The sequence below is a fragment of the Pleurodeles waltl genome, chromosome 7 (genome assembly GCF_031143425.1).
Source record: "Pleurodeles waltl isolate 20211129_DDA chromosome 7, aPleWal1.hap1.20221129, whole genome shotgun sequence".
NCBI classification, from domain to species: domain Eukaryota; kingdom Metazoa; phylum Chordata; class Amphibia; order Caudata; family Salamandridae; genus Pleurodeles; species Pleurodeles waltl.
The window spans coordinates 1,095,475,309-1,095,496,843 of record NC_090446.1 but is presented as its reverse complement, the minus strand read 5'-3'; positions in this window follow the sequence as shown (position 1 = coordinate 1,095,496,843).

Sequence of the window (21,535 nt, the reverse complement as noted above, 5' to 3'; positions counted from 1 at the left end):
GTCTTCACTGATGCAAGGCCTATCTCTCTCATAAGTTAAATAACTTTAAAGTGCCGTTTCCCTTTGAGAGCAGATAGAAATATGGAGTTTAGGGTCTTTGAAATCACAATTTTAAAATACATCTTTTAGTGAAGTTGTTTTTTAGATTGTTAGTTTGAAAATACCACTTGTAGAAAGTAGGTATTTTCTTGCTTAAACCATTCTGTGACCTGTTTGTGGATTGCCTGTCTGGATCAGTTTGACAGTTTGGCTGTTTGTGAATCCCCTTTATATAGTGAGACAAAGGGAGCTGGGGTGTAGCCTGCATATTCTGATGAACCATCTGTGCTAGAGTGGAGGGAGGAGTTGTCGCTTACACCTGGATGGGCTGTGCCTGCCCTCTCTCAATCTCCAACCCCCTGGTGTGTGTCAGTGGCCTGGCCTGGGCAAGGCAGAACCTTTTGAACAACAGAGACTTTCCTTTGATGTAGGCCTACTTCATAGGTAGAAGGGGTAAAAGTATTGGACCCAAAACCCCTGAAAATGAGATCACTTCTGGATTCAAAAGGAACCTTTGCCAAGGAAAAGAGCTGAAGAGTGGAGGAGAAGTGCTGCCCCTGCCTGTGACTGTGCTTTGTTGAGCTATCCTGCAGTTGCTGCTTCTGCCTGTGAAAGGGGACAAAGACTGGACTTAGTTGTGCATTCCTGCTTGTGAAGAATCTCCAAGGGCTTCAGTTGAGCTTGCCTCCAGTTTTGAAGACTCAGGGATATCAAAGACTTCCTCTGCTAAGATCTGGACTCTCTGCTGAGACTCCTGCCCTGCCAAGTGGTGTCCTATCCAGTCCCTGGGCACATGAAAGGTGAGGTTGGCAGACCAGAGCTGAAAATCCATGCACAGAACGGTGTGGGAGAAATTGACGACGCACCATCTGCAAAGCAGTGGATAAACGATGCGCCAACAGCCTCGCTGCTAAAATTGATGCTCCACCTGCATCGTGGCTGAGAAATCGACACATTATGGCTGGAGAAACAACGCGCAACACCCATTTGTGGCTTCTGATAAAGACGCAAACCCCATGCAGCGCGTTTTCTAACAGTGTGCAACACGATTTTCTGAGCATCGCCCCTGGGCATCAAAGTCAACCCAACTCTGCGTGGATCGGAGGTGCCCCGTCCAGAAATCGATCCATTGCTCTCTTGCAAGAGAAAAAAATGACGCATCACTGACCCGCCTGGAGAAGAAATGACACAAGGCCTCCCTAGCGAGGAAGGAATCAACACATTGCTGCCTTTTCTGATGCACGCTCATCCGTGCAGCTTTTTTTTTTTACCCTTTCAGGGCTATTTAGGTTCTCTCATTTGGGTGGTTCCTCAGATTCGGATTGCAAGACTCCAGCAGGAATCCTCTGCACCCTCCACTTTGACTTCTGACCAAAGAAACTGCATCTGAAATCTTCAGCAGCCCACAAGCTGCAACAAAGAAGCAAGACGCCTTCTGAAACATTGTATCTTTGGCTCCTTCCAGCAACTGCAACATTTCCCTGGTTGTGCATCCTATGAGGACAGCCCATCTTCAACCTGCCTCAGAAGAAAGAAGGAATCTCCCTTGGGGTGAAAAAGTCACTCCCCTACTTCTGCAGGCACCAACTGAAATGATGACCGGCTGCGTGGATCCCATCTCCTGCTGATCTGCATGGATCCTGCATCACAGGTGATGGACTGAAGTAGTCCTAATGGTCCTCTCTTCAAGCTGTCCAGCTTTGGTGGAGGTAAGCCCTTGCCTTCCCACGCAGGACAGTACCCTCGTGAACTGCATCTTTAGCAGCTGCCAAGGTCTGTTGGCACCTTTTCCACAAGATCTTCAGGCAAACTGAATATCCAGCTCCTAGCACTCCTTCCTGCAACACATGGCTCCCTTGGGAATCTCCGGCGGCGTGGGAGCCTTTGTCATAGTGCTGTGTGGCCCTCTTCTGCGACTTTCCTGTCCCCGCCCTGTGGGACTCCTTTGGGTGCTGCCTGGGTTTCTATAGTCTCTCTGTGTTGCTGAGGCCTCCCTGACTTCCCCTCCTGGGTAGAGTCCACCTGGACCTTCCTGGTCCCCGGCAGCTCCACTTTCTGCTAACCAAGATTTTTGCATGTGCCAAGGCTTGCATGGGACATCACCTGCAACCTCCAGGAAACCGACTTTGTCTTCTTGGGTGCAGTGCCGACTTTTCTTCTTCGCTGGTGGTTCACCTTTTGTACCTTCATCCTGGTGGGTAGGGACTCCTGCGCTTCCTGGACTGTGCTGTGCTTCTTGGACTTGGTCCCCTTCTTCCACAAGTCTTCATGTCCAGGAACCCACTGTTGGTGTCTTGCAGACTCTTGTGGGTTTAGCAATATTTTTCTTTACTTCTGTGTGTGTTCTGGGAAATTTACTGTGATTAACTCCTGTTTTCCTGGTCGCTGGGGTGGATTATGGTACTTACCTTTGAGCTTTCCTAGTACTCCCAGATTCCCCCCTACACACTACACTTACCTAGGTGGGAGACTAGCTTTCACATTTCACTTTCTTAGTATATGGTTTGTGCTCCCCCAGTCCCATGTCTTCCTATTGTGATTTTCACTAATTGCACTGCTTTCTAACTGTTTTTATGCATATTTCTACAAACTAGTGTTCATAATTTGTGTATGACTTACCTCCTAGAGGAGTATAGTCTTCATGGTATTTTGGTATTTGTGTCACCAAAATAAAGTACCCTTTCATAATACTGAGGGGCATATTTATACTCTGTCTGCGCCGAATGTGCGTCAAAAATGTTGACGCACATTCGACGCAAAACTTGCCCCATATTTAAACTTTGATGCCCGAGCCCGCAGACATCAAAATCCCGCTGTGTGCATCATTTTGTGGATGCAGGAACCCGCCTTGCGTTAATCATTTGCAAGGTAGGCGTTCCCGTCCCAAAAATTACCTAAACGGCTGTGCGTCGTATTTATGCTTCCGGGCAAAAATGGCGCACGGCTGGGAGGCGGAGTCGAAAAATTATGTACAGCCCGATTTGCGTCAAAAATTAACGCCTGGGTCAGGGCAGGCATTAAAATGGGGCAAACACACCTGTATTTAATCAGAACACACAGAAGCAACAGCAGAGCAGCAAAAGGGAGACATGGAGGTGATACTCATGCAGCGTGCACGCAGACGCAGAGCCCAGCAACAACAGCAGCTACCACAACACCAGCAGGGACCCCAAAGGCAGCACAGAAGGCAGGAGAGAATATTCCGCACCAGAACAACTCTTCATGGCCCCAGGAAACATGACATCATCCAGAGGTACAGGTTGAACTCGCAGGCCATTCAGCAACTGCTGCGCAACAAAGAGCCGTAGTTGGCACCCACCTTGCTGACACCCCGCACCATCCCAACAGAAACCAAGCTGCTAGCTGTACTTCACATTTTGGCAAGTGGCTCTTTCCAAACAACTGGTGCCCTGGTTGCCAGAATATCACAGCTATCATTTTCTGCCTTCTTGCCCAAAGTACTGGATGCCATCGTTGGACTCACACCCGGCCACATCTGCTTCTCAAACACACTGCAGAAGCAGCAGGAGACAAAACAGGGGTTTTACCTCATTAGTGGCTTCCCACACGTCCTTTGTGCCATCAACTGCACCCATGTACGCCTTGTGTCACCTGCTGCAACTGAACACCTCTAACGCAACAGGAAGCACACACATTCCATCAATGTGCAGGCCATTGTCGATCACCTAGGATTGATCACCAACATCGTGGCAAAATATCCTGGGAGTGCCCATGACTCATTCATCTTCCGTCACTCTACCATCAATCAACACTTCCAGGATGGACGATATGGCAATTGACTACTTGTTGGTAAGTACAAAAACCTACTTATGTACACACTGCACAGCAACCCTCTAGGACACACAACACATACACCACGACTGCAACATGTGGACAAGAACACACTGAGGTCGTGACATCGCTAGCCATGTTTCATAGGTCTGCACTGTACCTGTCACACATCTGAAATTAGTGTACAGTCTAATGTTAAGACATCAATGATCACAACGTTTGGAGAGGTTTGCCTAATTGTCACCTTGCAAAATGTAAGCATCTCACTGATGTTTAAATTAATCCATTGCATAAGTCTAAAGGTATGGGATGTCCAGGGTATATAGATGCTAACGTGTTACCACCACTGTCAAAATGAATCTGTGTATGGAACTATCATCTCACCCCCAGTGAAGACACAGGGACACCTGTATCACAAGTCACAATGCTAGGGAGTGCACACTGTACTGCAAATCCCAAAACATACTGCTGACAACCGGTCAGCAGCCAAATACTCGTTCAGCCAAGGAAACAACCCAATGCAGATGGTACATCCTACAAGCCTAGGAAGGAAAACAATAACACAAAAGAGTCACAGACAACACAAGACAACTGCTGCCATGCAAGGTGATTTCAATGGGGCAAGCTACATCAAAATGATCCCATTCATTTTCTTTTTCAGCTGATCAGGGGTATGGGATCCAGCCATGGATAATAACACCATTTGGCAACCCAAGCATTGCAACAGAGCGTGCCTACAATGACGCACATAGGAGGACACGCAGCATAGTCGAGAGGACCTTCAGCATCCTCAAGTCGAGATTCAGGTGCCTCAACATCACTGGTGGCAGCCTCCTAAATTCCCCAGAAATGGTCTGTAAGATCATTCTAACATGTGCCATCCTGCACAACATTTGCATACGAAGGAACATTCCGCTCTTAGAAACAGAGCCACACATGCCTGAAGAGGAGGAAGAGGAGGATGCTGGCCTGCAACATGATGGGGAACAACAAAACCCAGCTGCTGGATTGCGTAGGCACCAACATATTGTGAACAATTTCTTTTAAAAGAACTCACCATCATCACTGTATTAACAAATGTAAATAAACACCGATAATAATCACCATATCATGGTCTGGCTAATAATTTTTGCTCACTTTTATCTCTAACTATCAGAATAATAGTGTAGCCTCATGGAGCATTGCTGATATACCGACCATGACACAGAAATTACCTGAGCAATTGTGATGCGTATCATACAACAGTCACATACACACACACTGTAAATGACATTTATCCTGTACATTTAACCTTTGAAGGGCAATAGCAGAGGACCACACCTACTTCACACATACATGTTGGCAACATGGTTCATCGCAGCATATTGCACACAAGTAAGACACCATCAGTCAATAAGGGAGAAAAAAATGCCTCATACATGAGGCAGTGGATGTGCTAGTGCATTGGCAACAGAAATGTATGACCAGACCCTTGACAGCAGTAAGTCCAACTTCACTGATCTTTGCAAGGATTAACTGTGACTAGAGTTCCATATAAGCAAAACATAGAGAGCACAAGTGCCACACCTATGACAAGCATTGCGCACATGACATTCCATGTACATGTCAGCCCATTTCCTAACTCCTGACACACCCATGCTCCAGGTCTCAACCCACCTGTCTGAAGAGCTCCCTGGAATGGTAACATGTATACCCGATATTCCCTCCTCTACACACACAGACTAACAATAGTTATCCTGTGTGCTACACCCTTTCCTATGTTATGCCATTGTCATAGTACATCTGACTGCATGGATGTCAGGTCAATTAATACACTGGCTTGTAGTTTCTAAGCCCTGGTATCATCTGTAGATTGCTTCCCGTGTGAAAGGTACTGTTGGCCATTTGATTTCAAATCTCACATACAGGACTTGTGAGAAACTGATGCAGCCCACACCTGTGATCGCCTCTATGCACACCACCCAGTTGAACATGCACTGCCCCTGCTGATGATTGGAACAGCATAGAAGTTGCCATTTTGTCAAATACACTTTTATGCATTGCTAGTAATTAAGCCATGTAACACAGCCCTTGGGTTCATGTGTCACCTTAAAAACACAGGACACAGTTTTCCATGTCAACTGTCTTGTTCTTCCCACGACCAGTCTTAGTCAGACCACTGAGTATGTACCTTGTGAAATTGCTGGATCCAGATTGACCCTGCATCCTGTCAGCCTGACTGGCACCTGTCTGTGCGTTACCCTAAAGGTTCCTCATGATGAGACCTGGACGTAACTGTGACAACATACACCCCTAAAAATATACAGGATCAACATTGGACCACACACATGAACTAGACACCTCTGTGCAATTGATCACTGGAAATATGTGGCCATGTGCTGCCTCGTCTGCTGGTCCACCACTGCCACTGGAGAGTTGTAGCTCAGTCATATGACCACAACTGTGGCGTCATATTACATTTGTGGTTCACCTTTGGCTGTCTGTGCCAATAACATGGTACCCACTTAGGGGGTGATTCTGATTCTGGCGGGCAGCGGAGGCCGCCCGCCAGAATTCCGCCCCCATTATACCGCTCCGCGGTCAGAAGACCGCAGAGGGTATCATGAGTTTTTCCCTGGGCTGGCGGGTGGTCTCCAAAAGACCGCCCGCCAGCCCAGGGAAAAACTCCCTTCCCACGAGGATGCCGGCTCGTAATCGAGCCGGCGGAGTGGGAAGGTGCGACGGGTGCAGTGGCACCCGTCGCGTATTTCAGTGTCTGCAAGGCAGACACTGAAATACTTTGCGGGGCCCTCTTACGGGGGCCCCTGCCGTGCCCATGCCATTGGCATGGGCATGGCAGGGGCCCCCAGGGGCCCCGCGTCCCCCCCTACCGCCATCCTGTTCATGGCGGCTTTCCCGCCATGAACAGGATGGCGGTAGGGGGGGTCAGAATCCTCATGGCGGCGGAGCGCGCTCCGCCGCCATGAAGGATTCCCCCGAGCAGCGGTAAGTCGGCGGGAGCCCGCCGACTTGCCGCTTCTGACCGCGGCTGAACCGCCGCGGTCAGAATGCTCGTGGGAGCACCGCCAGCCTGTTGGCGGTGCTCCCGTGGTCGGTGGCCCTGGCGGCCACCGGCCGCCAGGGTCAGAATGACCCCCTTAGTCCGTTCATGTGCCTGACTCACGGTGGGTTCACCAACAAGTGCCTAGGAAGCAGTTACCACATTTCTAGGACATGGGAAGGGCAACTTGTGGACCATTGACATGAACAAGCGTCTGCCATCTATCCAGTGCATGCTTTGTCATTTGTGGTGTCTACGTTACCCAAAATCTTGGAAGTGCACACAACAGCTGTTGCTACATGTATGACTAGCACATGTCCTCTCTCATTTCCACACTGACTTGCATCTAAGATTTGGACACATTGACTTCACATTCATACAAGCATATTTGCAACAATGCATCTTGTGATGCACACACACTGGCCCGACAACTACATTAGTAGGCAATGCACACACATTGAGCCATAGGCATTGAGGAATTGTACTTATGTGCGTCACCTTGCTATCCTCTCCTGATGCCAAACATGCCCAATTTGTGCAATTCATATATGGAGGCCACACATATGGCCATCTAGTGCATCAGCCAAGCGTGAGAATCCTGTTAAGGAAGTAGCGAATCATGGTCCGCAGCAGTATGATGTCTCACATGTGACCATACACCGTCAACACCAAAGTGGGTGCAATCAGCCTATTTCAGTTGTGTCACAAATGTAACATTACATTAAAATGGCAAAAATGCCCAAAACCAGTTACTGCCCAGAAATGTTGACGCATACGCGTCAAAAAATGAGACACAAGCATCAAAAATGACGCTTATGTCCAGAAAACAACGCATAATGCCCTGACAATTGGTTAAGTGTTAAGACTATTTCCAAATATATGGATGCGGCTTAATTTTTACTCCTGTGCGTCGAAAAAAATTACTCACATACTGCATGTGTCAAAAATTATGATGCATAACGATAAAAATGGTGGCCATTTTATGCAGGTAGTGACGTAATAGGATATCCTGTTTACAGATTATGTACAGTGGTGGTACTTTCACTTTCACTTTGCAGTCTGTGATTCTTCTAGACTGTGTGGCTGTGTTCTGAGTTTTGTCCATTGAAATTGTGCTTTTGTCTCCTGTGTGCTCCATTACTTGTTAGTTTGTTATCTAAAATTGTTGTTGTATACTGTCTGAGTGTTTATTGTGTACTATTGTCCAGTATTGCATTGTCTTTGTTGTTTGTGGGAGTCTGTTGTGGGTAGTGCTAGTTTGGGGACAGTGGGCTCTTTTAGTTGTTAAGTTTACTATTTTGTCATTCTACTTCCCCCGTTTCTCCTTTGTTCTTCTTTATCCCCTATTCCCCTTTTTTGGTGCTAAGATGTTGGGTAGGCCACGTCTTAGCAAGATGGGTGAGGAGGAGCTTGGGGGGGTTTATATGGCTGGTGTGCCATTTCCTCCCACTTATGATTGAGGCAGGGGGGCGGGTGATACAGGGTTATCTCACTGAGGCACGTTGAATCCTGCATCACTTGCAGAGCGTATATCGGATCCAGAGGAATGACCACCAGCTGAAGCACCGCTGGGGTGACCTCATCTCCAGGGAGCAAGATCTGCTGGACCACCTGGGAATAGTGATTGGTGGCCCTGTTGTTGAGTACAAATCATGTAAATGTGCACGATTAAAAGCTCTGTAGTGATATCAGATGATTTGTACAATATCTGCCGGCTATGTTGTTGAGTGTGTGGAATGCTTGGAAAACATACAGGGTCATTTATGGACTATGTTAAGGACCACAATTGCTAGCTGTCAGGAAGCAATTGCTCTGCAAACTTACTGAATACTTTTGCTTAATGTAAGTTGGTGCCGCCTTTGTGTCAGACAGCAACACAAATTAGGAGCCAATCAGGTCACATTTGCCAGTGAAGTATAGATTTTCCAAAATATCACTGACCTTTGTTGACGCAACAGCTAGACTGACTTTAGAAACACTACATGATGCAGAAAATGAGTGCAGGCTTCACGTCAATTGATGATAGCAATGTGGCCCATACATATGTCTCATGTGTGTCTGGTGAGTGTGTAAGTAAAGAGTTCACGGAAGTTCTATGAATGTTAGGGATTAGTGTGGTCCTTGATCATTTTGGATACATGTCAAATCTGGATATGGAAAAATAGGGAAAAAGTGCAAGGTGTCCTCAGCTACCATCTTACACTGGTATTTGGTGTGTGGTGTTCCACCTTTCGTTTAGGAATGGCAGGCCAAAGGTATGCACATGGGTTCATATGTCTATGGTTGGTGCACATCATTATAGCTGGGCCACATCAAATGTCCCTGCCCCTCTGTACATTGTACCTATGTGTCATACATTTGTCATGGCCACAATGGCTGTTAGACTGGTAATGCACTCCCCAAGTAAACAGGCTTTGGATGTCTCTCTTGGATGCACATGATGAGACGAATACACGCCATTATTATGTCTGCTCAATAATGAAGGAGCATGTTTGCCACCACATGATAGCTAGGGCCACTGCATGTGTGCAGATATGTGTGTAATTGTCACAGGAGAACCATGCTATTTACATGTTAGCCGTGCTATATCGGATGCAGTATCACCATGTCTGAGTGGCTTTACTTATGTAATCTTACACATAGTTTTTTGTCTTTGGAATTGTTGGTCAGTGCACAGTTTTTGAGCACATTTCTTCCTTCCATGCCTTACAGGTGGACCCGCACCTTACACTGTGGGTGAGGTGGCTTCATTTGAGGACCCCGACAACTCCAGTAAGTGTTGATATGTCTATTATGTGTTGTGTTTGCTGGTGATGTGTGATGGACTCCTGTGTGTTGAACACATAGCAAGGTGTGATGCGCTGGCCCATCATTTGTCTTGTTCCATGAGTGTGATTTCATTATCTCAGCATTTTGGAGTTTGCCGATGCTTATCCTATTGTCTTATCTAGGGATTCTAGGTCATTCCTGTAGGCCCCACAATGTGAATTGGGGTGAGTCATGTGGATAACATTTGTATCAACAAGAGTCGCACTGGACCTAATCTCAGATTTTGTCTGCCTGTCAGACCCACATTCTCCCAGAATGGGGCTGCAAAATGCTTACCCACAGACCTCTGCTTCCCTATTCAGTAATGTACTTATGAAACTGTAGGTTGAACTTCCTAGCTGCATGTAGCTCCACATGAAGCGCTACAAGTATGTGGCACTTGAGTGCAATGGCCTAGGTGTGCATGCAAATCATGGCCAGGAGTGTTCTTGCAACTCTGTGTCTGTTGTAAGTCATGCCTTACTGGAAGTATATGATGTGGACAAAGGTCTGCATTGCCAGACATGTATGGCGCTGGGATTGGTCAAGGGTTTGCTGTCTCCTATTTGTAGTTACACCTTACCTGTGGGGTGTGTGTAGAGCCAAACACATGTCCAGCTTTCCTAAGCTTCCTGGGTGTCCATGTTGTTTGAAATTGTTAGTTGTTTCTCCACCCCCCACCCTCAAACACAGGCATGGGTTTGTGAATAGTGTACCTAGGACTGATGATACAAGTATGTTACACAGACATGTAAATCAGTGAATCTTTGGTCGGAACCTAGTATACACACTCAGGTATAGCACATGAGTACTATACTAGCAAGACCATTTACAACTTGCAGATCATGTGTCCCTAGATTTCCATCCCGTATACTGACATTTGTAGCCCTGGCATTGGCGGAGGATGTGCTGCATGATTGTTAGCTGACAACTGGCATAACTCTGATGCCAAAATCATGCCAGTTGTTACCCATCTTGCAGGGTTTGGATGTGCTATGTGTGATATGACCTTTGTAGGCTGGCCTGCCATGTACTTCCTCAGGGACATTCAATGATCTGTATGATGATATGAGGTGTTACAAGTACAATAGATGTACTGTCTGATTTACTTCCTGTGCCATTTCACACAATGCAGTTCCTAATGTAATTTTTGCCCGTCTTCACAGCTGCTAATATGACACCCAATCAGGTCAGTGAGTTCCAGAGGCAGGCAATGCGTTACCAGCATATCCTGCTGGTAGAGTCGGGGTACAGATGGATGGCCAGAAGATGCAGGACCGAACGTGCCTCTGGAGCCTGGAGGGCTTTTCCACAGGGTTGTCCTACTTTGCCCACCACAGCCACCACTAGCACGACCACCACTTCCACCCAGGTGGCACCACCCACAGCTGGGACTTTTGCCCAACAACGTCTGCAAGAGCTCCAGGCCCTAGCAGTGGACCACCTTCAGGATAGCCCACATGCATTGACAATACACAGCCACACACGTCCTCAGCTGGTACCCAGACCGCCCCAGCTGCAACAATTGACCCTGCTGCTTTTGTGGACATGCAGCGCAAAATGGACTGTGTCCACCGGAAAATTAGTCACCTGAGCTGGGATGTTCGCCATATGAACAGGCGTGTGCGGTCCATTAAGCGGACCCTCCGGAGGGCCAACCTCTAGACTTTTTTGATGGACATGATTCCCTCCCCTCCCTCCTCTTTCCTTGTTCTTGTACTTAGTGGGCTTAGGGGGCTTAGTGTTAGGTTAGTATAGGCTGTTAGTTTACTTAGTGTTAGTGGGTGGGGTTGGGGGGTCCTGATTATTTACATTTTTTATTTTTGAGTGTGTGGGTGGGTGAGTGTGTGGGCTATGTTGGGGTTCTTGTGTGTTTAGAAAAAAATAAAAATAAAAAAATAAAAAAATCCCAAAAAAGATATATTTGTTTAGTATAGGATAGTTTGTGTTTAGGTTAGTATCTGTTGTCCTCCATGTGTCCCGTCTCATAAGGGGGGTGGGGGGTTGATATTTAGAACATTTTGTTACATTTGATAAGTAAGTTTAGCTTAGGTTAGTTAGGGACAGTTGTGGGTAATGAGTAGTTAGGGTAGATTACGGTAGGTAAGACTTTTCCCAGAGTTCCTCTTCTGTTATTAACATTTAATAAATATGTAGTGAACCCTTTACAGGATGTGTAAAATGCTTGTTGATCAGGGCCTTGGCATAAGTGTACATTCATTTTGTTCTATTACATGTGTGTACTATGCTACGAACAAATCCCAACTGAGCTGTTAGATTGGCAGCTACTGTTTGCTTAGATGTGTGGGCACTGTTATATGTGTTAGTATTGCATGGTGGCAACATTTTGCTGCCACTATTTGATGGCTTAGATATCCCTTGAGGAAGCATTATTCTGTCCAACACAGCATGATGGTGTATGTTTTCTCTTTTCATCAGATATTACCCTCAGGAAGGGCAGAGTATGGTGCAATCCAGGCCACTGTGCATAGTTATCAGACTACATAATTTGAGGACAGTTGTATTGACAAGCTATGTAATTTGACAGGAGGCACATTTCAGTTATCTACTGCACAGTTGATGTGTCACATTACACAGAGACAAAGTGGTTGTGTAAGTGCTATTTATTGAAAAGTGCTGTAGTGCTATATGTACATTGTCCATGATTGTGAGTCCATTATAGTGACATCTTCCATTGTGATCCTACACGAGTGGTGAAGAAAATGCATTTGACATGCTGGGATTATGTGTCAGACAGTGCAGAGGGACAGGATTTGCCAATGAGTAAGTGAGAGACCAATCACTGGGCAGGATGACAAGATAAACAGTGGTTTGCAGAACAGTCATTGAGTAGAGTTGTTGTAAGACTGGCATGTTACAAAGCGCTGGACCTTGGTAATAGTTGGCCATGTGGCAGGGACTAGTGCTTCCGGGTACTTTTCTGTGTGAAGGTGATCTGTTCCACATCTTCATATTCTGATGTATGTGTTGCCTCCTCTGTCCTTGGTGGTGGTGGTTGTGAAGGGGCAACACACACCTCAGTGTTAGAAGACGTGGAGTAAGACATCCCGGTCGCTGCTACCTGTGAAGGTGTTAAGGGCAGTACTGCTGCAAGGAGGATCTGCTGAATCTTAAGAATAGCAGCCACATCATGATGATAGGCAGCCAGGTCGGCCCTGAGGGGGTCATGATTGCATTTGTGCATGCAGTGGAAGGTTTGGGGTGTGAGGTGTTGTGGCAACTCCCTTACTGCAGTGGTGAATTCCCTTACAGTTTGTTGTAGTCCTTGCAGGATGGATGTTAGCGCTTGCATGGCTGCTGCCTGATCTGCAGATGACATCATGCACGAACGCACCCCCTCTAGGCTGGCTGCCATAATTTGCATCCCCACCCGTATCTCCTTTGTCAGCTCCGGCTGTACTCCGACTACAGTTCTCTCAAAGCTGGTGCCTGTGTCGTCTGAGTCCTCAGCTGTATTGGAGCTGGCAGATCTTACAATTGGTGTTGTGGGTGGGTCCTCTGTGATGGCTGCTTGTTCTGAGCTCCTCCTTGTGACAGAAGGTGGGGTCTGGAGGGTTCCAAGGACATCTTGGATGGTCTGGTGGCTGATGTTTGTCAGCTCGTCATCCATGTCATCAGGGTACTCCCGGACAGGCATATCTGCAGGAGATCCATCGTCCTCTGCAATGAAATAGGGTACAATTAGTGTGTCTGTGTTGTGGCATTAGTGATGTGACATGCCTGCCTTGTGATATTTTCACATTGTGATCTTGTTTCCTGTTCATTGCTCCAGTCTTTCAGATGGGCATTCTCCCTGGCCTATGGCCCACCCGCATGTCACATGTATTGTGGTAAGTTATTAGACTTGTTGGCATCATCTCCTCTAGTGTTGTTTTAGGCCAAATAGTGAATTGCCACCTTCTTGTCCAACTCAACCCTCTGTCTACATCCATTATAATGGCGAGGCCTTTCACTGGCTGTGGGTGTTCTGATGGCACTAACAGCACACTTAACAATCTGGACCTGCCCCAGTCTCTGATATTTCACATCCACTGATATGTAGTTGACATGTAGCTTATCCTATGCATGGCGTTGTTATGGAACGATATGGATGTTAGCATTGGTAATGTGTCCACAGATGTTAGGGAATGTGTGGAGATTGAATTGCCCTGATAGTCGTAGCAGTGTCCTATTTCCTCCTCTGACTGTGCAGGTGTATTTCAGTGACCAGTTACATGTGTCCTACCCCTCAATGCTGTTGTCTGAGCAATATGACATTTGGGATGTTGCATTGTGACCCAGACACAGGATGGACCCTGGCATATGCAGCATGGGTGTGTCCTTAGTGCTGTGTAGCTCCTACTGTTGATGACATTGGCTGATGTTTGCGGCAACTATGGGCATTCACAAGTGCAAGGACTGGAGCATTTGTCTTGTTTCAGGGGATTGTTAAAGTTGTCATCCTCAACCCACTAATTTAGGTGTGTATGATCCATGGGGACATTAGTGCCATTGGCTACTTGAGCTGCACACAGAGCGGAGGTAGTAGTGGGAACTGTTGTCACTGTTACATTCCAGTTGTCGGTATGGCTAGAGGGTGTTATTTGGGCCCTAGTTAATGTAGGGGGTAAAGTGGCTGACGTGTGCCCGGATGTCAGTTTGACGTTGTGCCCTTCCCTCCTGGCGTGGATTTACCTTTGCTACATTGCTGGCATAGCAGCATGCCCCCATGGGACTGTTGTTGGTGTAGTGTTATGTTGTGCCCCAGCTTCTCTCTGTACAGGCCATGCCCCCATGCCATACCCCTTTACCCATGCCACTCCATGTATATGATGACTTCCATGCATTTTGTGGTCGGTATCCCCCCCTGCTTACAGTTGACATTAGTGCATTTTAATTCCCCATGCAACTTACCCTGCATGTGTGTTGTCTCCTGGTAGTCTACACTGTCCTATCCTTGAATCCCTGTGACAATCTCCTCAGGGATGACAGCTGCGACCATCTCCTCCATGTGGTCCAGGGCCTCCTGGTGTGCTGGACTCCCACATCCACTCTGCAGTGCTGCCTTCCTGTTCCTGGCCAATTTTTCCTTGGTCCTGTGCTTGCAGTCATTCCAACGTTTCTTGCACTCGATGACTGTTCTGCGTACTTCTGCCACACTGTTAATCTTGTCAACAATTTGTTGCCATATTGCCTCTCTCCTACTGATTGGCAACTTTCAGGTGACAAACAGTTGGTGCTGGTGTTCCGTCACCTCTTTAGCCAGAATTTCCTGTTCCTCTGCACTGAAGCGACACTTTCTTTTCTTCTTAAAACTGTCCTGGGTATTGTGTGGGTCCTCCTGGCTGGTTCCTGGTCTGTTGTCATCGTCCTGGGGTCTGTACAGGCATCTGGGATCCATTTGGCTCTCCTCTGCTGAAATGGCTGTATTTGCGGGGAATTTTGATGCTATTGCGTCAAAAAACGCTGCATATCCGGTGTGCAGGGTCGGAAATCGACCCACAGTCATTGCCGCCACATTAACGTTGTTTTGCTTTACGACTTGACGCTGCGGTGTGGGTAAAGAAAAATGACTTACACCTGTGGTTTGCGCCACAGTGAGTCAAAGCATAATTTTGACGCCGGCACGGTGCACCGAAATGGCGTTAGCCGGCAGTAATATTTTTGACGCAAAACTGCGCCGGTGCAAACTGTTACTGTTACTATTACCGCCATTTTAACACCGACTGCCAGGGTTGTAATGAGGGCCTAAGTGTGATTACAGTAGTCTTGCATGACCTTTGCATGTCACCCAGATAAGCCTTGGCTGCTCATCCACAGCAACCTCTAGAGAGCCTAGCTTCTAGACACTGATTACACTAATAAGGGATACCTAGACTTGGTATAAGGTGTAGGTACCACTAAATACCAGTCCAACCTCCTACATTAGACAGATGAAAGAAAACAAGGTAATCAGCATTACCAACATGGTAAAAAAGATAAACAATCCAATGATGGTGTATGCGGTTTTATATGTTCTAGAGGTTCCTACCTAGCCCTGTGTCTATGCTGAGAGTGTAGAAGGTATACCCTTCTTCCTCACCCGCTCTAAGGGATTAGCCCCAATCCCATACCTGGAAACAGTTCAGGAGTGAATTGGTGATGTAGATGGCAACCCTCTTTGGAGGCTGGTCAGCGCAGTCAAGCTACATGTTGCACAGAATGTGTCCCAGGATAGTCACCTGACCCTCTGGGTCTGTGCATCATTTATATAGTAAACCGTACTGTGTTGGAAATACAATTTCAATGCTATGCTGTGCTAGGTGTTAGAAGCTGTCTCCTAAATGGGAAACACCACTAGCATTTTGTGTACAGTTATTTAGCCTTGGACAGAAAGTGCTGTTTACATGTTGTGCAAAGGTTAATTAAACAAGCAGCTTGTCCTTATTTCATAGAATAAAATATGCTGTTAAAAATATGTAAAAATCAACACTAAAAAGCAGTCTTACTAAAATCAATAAAATATGAACAGTAAAACAAAGCTAAAACAGGGGGGGACAGCACGGGTTCTATAGGTCCTTAGGACCTAAGCTAATTCCTGAAAAGTTTCAGGATGATCTGTCAAGCAGGAGACAAAAAAAAGAGGGACCCTAAAATGCACAATCCCAATGCATTTTTCTTAGACTTCTTTAGGTAAGACTACAGCAAAAACTACTAAATAGAATTACACAGAATTTGTCAGGAGGGTAGATCTTGGTGCACAGATTGTGCTTTGTGTGTTTTGTTGTGATTCTGTTCAATAGTTTTTTAAGAAATTAGGGTTGAAAAATAATTGTATATCTGAAAGTTGGGTCTCATGAGACTCTCATAGGAACAGCAATTTAAAAATAGAATGTTCAGAAGTGGCCCAGAGAGCTTTATTTCCTTTGGGCCATCTTGCTCCTGCAAGAGTGAGTGCTCTGATTGGCTGCCAGCAATATGAGAAAAATATTCCTGGCAGCCATTACAGGAATCGGAAACTTAGGGCCTTATAATGAGTTTGGCAGTTGGACCACCAGACCACCATGTTGCCGGTCCTGAAAAGACGACCCTATTATGAGTCAAACAAGCAGGACCGCCGTCTGCCAATCAAAATAAGCAGACTGCCTGTGGCAAGGTGGCCTGGAAATAGGCAGTCCGACTTTCAGTGTCATCAGCACCACCAACAACTGACCTTATTACAAGGACACAGTCACTGTGGAGGACCCCCTTGGCAGTCAGCCAAAGGCGATCTGAACCACAGCAATTCGCGGTCAGAAAAGTAATACACAACTGCACATTGGATGATTTTGAGACCAACACAGCTGACACACATTGCCACACTGGACACACCTGCAAATGACTTTATAAAACCCACCCCTTCACATACCACAATCCTTTACATTTACACAGCAAAACAAAGAAGCCAGAATGCTTTATGTCCACAGAGTCCATATCTTAGGCACCCCTTTTTTTCACCATCACATTGAACACCTTGCACACACTCTTGTCCATTCATACACGTTTGCATTTCCCCTGTTTAGTGAGTCACTGTCATCCATATTTTTTTTTCACCATGGCACATTTAAAAAATCCCTGTCTTACAGAGGATGAGTTACGAGTCATGATGGATGCAATCATAAGAGTAGAGCCACGATTGTTTGGAGCACAAGTCCTACACACTCCTTTCTGTAGGAAAACTGAAATGTGGCACAGGATTGTTGACATAGTAAAGGCTATAGGCACCTCCCTGTGCACAAGGTAAGACATCAGGAAGAGATGGAACGACTTCCAAATGCCCCATTACATCTCTTTCCCTGGGAGGAGAAGGTCTTGTCCGTCCTGCATCCTAAAGGGTTGACTGGAATATCTGGTGGTGTGGAGTCTGGTAAGTCAGAACACAAAATACGTCACCAACATACCATGTCAAGCTTGCTCATAGCCCACTTTTTACCTCATTTACTGTTACTCCATTCACCACCCCAGTGTTCACCTGTCTAAAGGCCTCTATTGGCAACTCACAATCGGAGTGTATTCACCTGGGGAGATGACATTTGTATAGTGTGTGTAGTACAGGAACTAACATGACTCCACATCCCAGAAGGCACTGTTTCTATAACTCCAAACACCAGACTAATGTTCAATTGTCCAAAGACCCCTGTTTGTTATGTATCAATTTAAGTGTACACACTTGAGGATATAACATTTGTCATGTGTGTGTAGTACAGGACCTGATGACTAATAGTAGGCGCTATTCATGTAACCACAAACACCAGCACATTGGTCACATGCTAAAATACACCTGTTAGTGAAGTGAGCTCTCAATTACAGCATACTTACCCGGGGGGAGAACATTGGTCATGTGTATGCAGTAGAGAGAGGTACCTGACTGCAACTCACAGAGGCACTGTTCTCTAACTCCAACCACCAGCACAAAGGTCACATGCCCGAATACATCTGTTTCATACTTATTAATTGCAGTGTACTCACCAGGGGGGATAACATTTGTATAGTGTGTGTAGTAGAGAGAGTGACATGACTGCAACTCCCAGGAGGCACTGTTAATATACCCCAACCACAAGCCTGTGTTCCCTTGTCCAAAGACCCCTGCTGGCAACTCCCAAATGAAGTTTACTCACCTGGGAAGATAACATTGGTCAAGTGTGTGAAGTAGAATAAATATCCTGAAAGTAATTCATAGGAGGCACTGTTTCTATGACTCCAAACACCAGAACTCACTCACAGAAAGACCCCAGTTTGGCATCTCCCAATGTAAGTTTACTCAGCTGGGAGGATACCATTCGTACAGTATGTGTGGTACAGCGACAGACGTGACTGCTAAGGCCAGGAGGCTCTGTCACTGTTACTTCACTCACCAGCCAAGTATCCTCTTCCGCAAAGACTCCTGTTTGGTAGCTCATACATGAAGTGTACTTACCTGGGAGGATAATGTTTACATAGTAAATGTAAATTAGCACTTGTATAGCGCACTACTCACCCGTTAGGGTCTCAAGGCGCTGTACTCATACCGCTATGGAACCCCTCCTGGCTTTTCCCTGTGAGGCGCCCACTCCTGAGCACCCCCAGGGTGAAGCCAGGCATCCAAGCGCTGTTGGGGCCATTGTGGAGATTAAGCAAGCTATTGCCCAGAGTTGCAGAGTGGGACCCATGAATTAGATTAGGCACCGAGGCGAGAATTATCTGGTCAAGGGGAATTGAGCCCAAGACCTGCCGAAGCGGGACTTGAACCCTGGTCTTGAGCCAGATCTCTGCTTCAGGGTCTGCCGCTCTAACCATTGAGCCACACTTCTCCCTGTGTGTGTAGCACATGGAGAGACATGACTGCAGCTCCCATGAGGCTTTGTTACTATCACATCCATCATTATTTCATTGTTCTCTTCTCCAAGTAGCCTTGTTTAGTAACTCACAAATGAAGTGTACTCACCTGGGGGGATTACATTTATCAAGTGTATGAAGTGGAGGGAGTGACATGACTGCTAAGGCCAGGAGATCTGTTTCTCTAACTCCAAACACAAGCCCAGTGTTCACTTACCCAAATCCATTTATTAGTGAACTCTCATATTAAGTTTCCCCACCTGGGAGGATAACATTTGTCAAGTGTGTGGGGTATAGAGAGTGACATGACTGCAAGTCCCAGGAGGCACTGTTTCTCTAACTCCAAACACCAGTCCAGTGGTCACTTGTCCAAATGTCCTTGCTTGCTTACTTTCACCTGGGAGTGACCAATATACAGATGGTGCTCAACTCGGATGTGTTTGGCTACCTAGCCCCATCTTGACCTGCCAACCCAAGATGAAACTATTGAGAATAGGAATGACACCATATCCAGTGTACTAAACAAAGATCTCTAAGTCCTTAAGATGCATAACCAGAAAGGTATTGGCAGCAGACACGTTGACACTGCACTGACCACAAAATGACTCCAGTCACATCTATAACACCATCCTGGGTCTGCCTGCATCACAAATAACTAGGCCTCAAAATGGACAAAGACACATCTTGCCTAGCCACGGTTTTGCCTGCACTGATGGCAAGATGGCAGTCTCAGGCCGTCCTCCCAAGTGTTAACGATCTACACATTTCAGCAGCTGCTTGAGTCAAAAAGATCTGGTATGCTTCACAAATGTCATGTCAGTACAACCAATACCATGGTTACTTGCCACAATATGATTAATTGCAACATAACTTTGTACAAGGTCTCTGCTTAATGTAACAGTAAACTGTTAGAGATAGATGTCACAATACAGCCAGTAACATTGTATCTTTCACATCAATAGGTCGAGCTGCCACTGAGCACACATAAGCCACAGAGGAGACTGCCACTACACCCCTAGATGAAGCCCTCAGTGAAAAAGACACTCCTAGATGTCTTGACGTAGGAGACGGTTCTGGCCCATCTGGGCAACTTGGTCAGACACCAACAGTGATTCTCACTGTGGTCACATCAACACCTCCCAGCCCGGTTGCCACAAGATCACAGGCAGCCATTCGCCTCCAACCTGTGCACTGAGCACAGTGTCTACCATCACAAGCCCCCCGGTCCTGGTTCTTGGGTTGCAGTGAAACACTTCCAACAATAAGGATCCAGGACCCAGTTGGAGAGGGCACCCTCTGGAAAGGGTGCAGGCCTGTGGGGGTTGGGTACATGGGAGGGATGCTGTGGGCCATCGGGGTCAGGCCACTGGAGCTGATCTTGGCCAGGACATCATCCACCACGTCTCGGGGTCTATCAGGAGTCCCAAGGCATGATGGGCCAGGTTTTCACCAAACTCCGGGAAATCAAGCAGCTACAGAGGGACATGCATAGGAACATGGAAGAACAGATGGCAGCCCACATTAACAACATGGCCTCCCTAACAGGGGTGCTGAGGAACATTTACACAGCCCTGAGCAGGGCTTTTCAAAAACAATTTTCCCCTTTCTTTGGCTTATCAACAGCAATCCCATCAACATCGGTGCCAGCCATTGTAAGGGAGGTCCTGCCAGAGGAACAACCAGACCCAGACACCCCTGCCTCTGTAGCAGCTGCTCCCCCCCTGAAAGCAGGGACATCCAACTAGGAATCCAGGAGGTGCAAATGCAAGACCTCCACCACTGCCAGCAAGTGACCTCTTCCTAAAGGACCTCCTTTGTGTGCCACATATTCACTCTGTTGACTGATCCTCAACCACCTAACAGTTCCAATGGGAGGAGTACTCTGGACTAAATTGTTTGTCTTCTACTCCGATAATTTCATTCACCATGACTGACCACTTCACTTTAATTATTTGTTCCTTTCTTTCCAAAATGTATTTTCTGTATTAGCATTGTAATAAATTAACCCATTACAAACCCATTGTCTGCTTGCTTAATTTCCACATTTCACTATGTTTTAGATGTAGGATCACATGGTCCATATGAGGAAGACACAAACTACTTGTTCAAGGAGGGATGTGTTACCTTAGTACAAGTGTTTGGTAACACCAAACATTTTATTCCAGTGTACAGCACGAAGTCTGTCTACATTTCTGGACTTTTGGAAACAAGATTGTGTGACTCATACTGAGTCAAAGTATATATTTTAAGGTACAGCCCCCAGACCACAGAAGGAAGGGATTTGTCAGACACTGACCTATAGAATGGACAAACGTTAAAGTGGATGATGACACCAGCTCGAGCCTTATTACATACCACACCAAAGTAATCCAACATCATGTAATCCAAGATACAGACAGACGGCAGTACAACAGTCCCTGATCACAGGCCCATCATGATCAAATTCCCATGCATCAGGTGGTATGACAAAAACATATGTCAATGTTGTGGCACAGGCACTGTGGCCTGCAATGATGAAACATA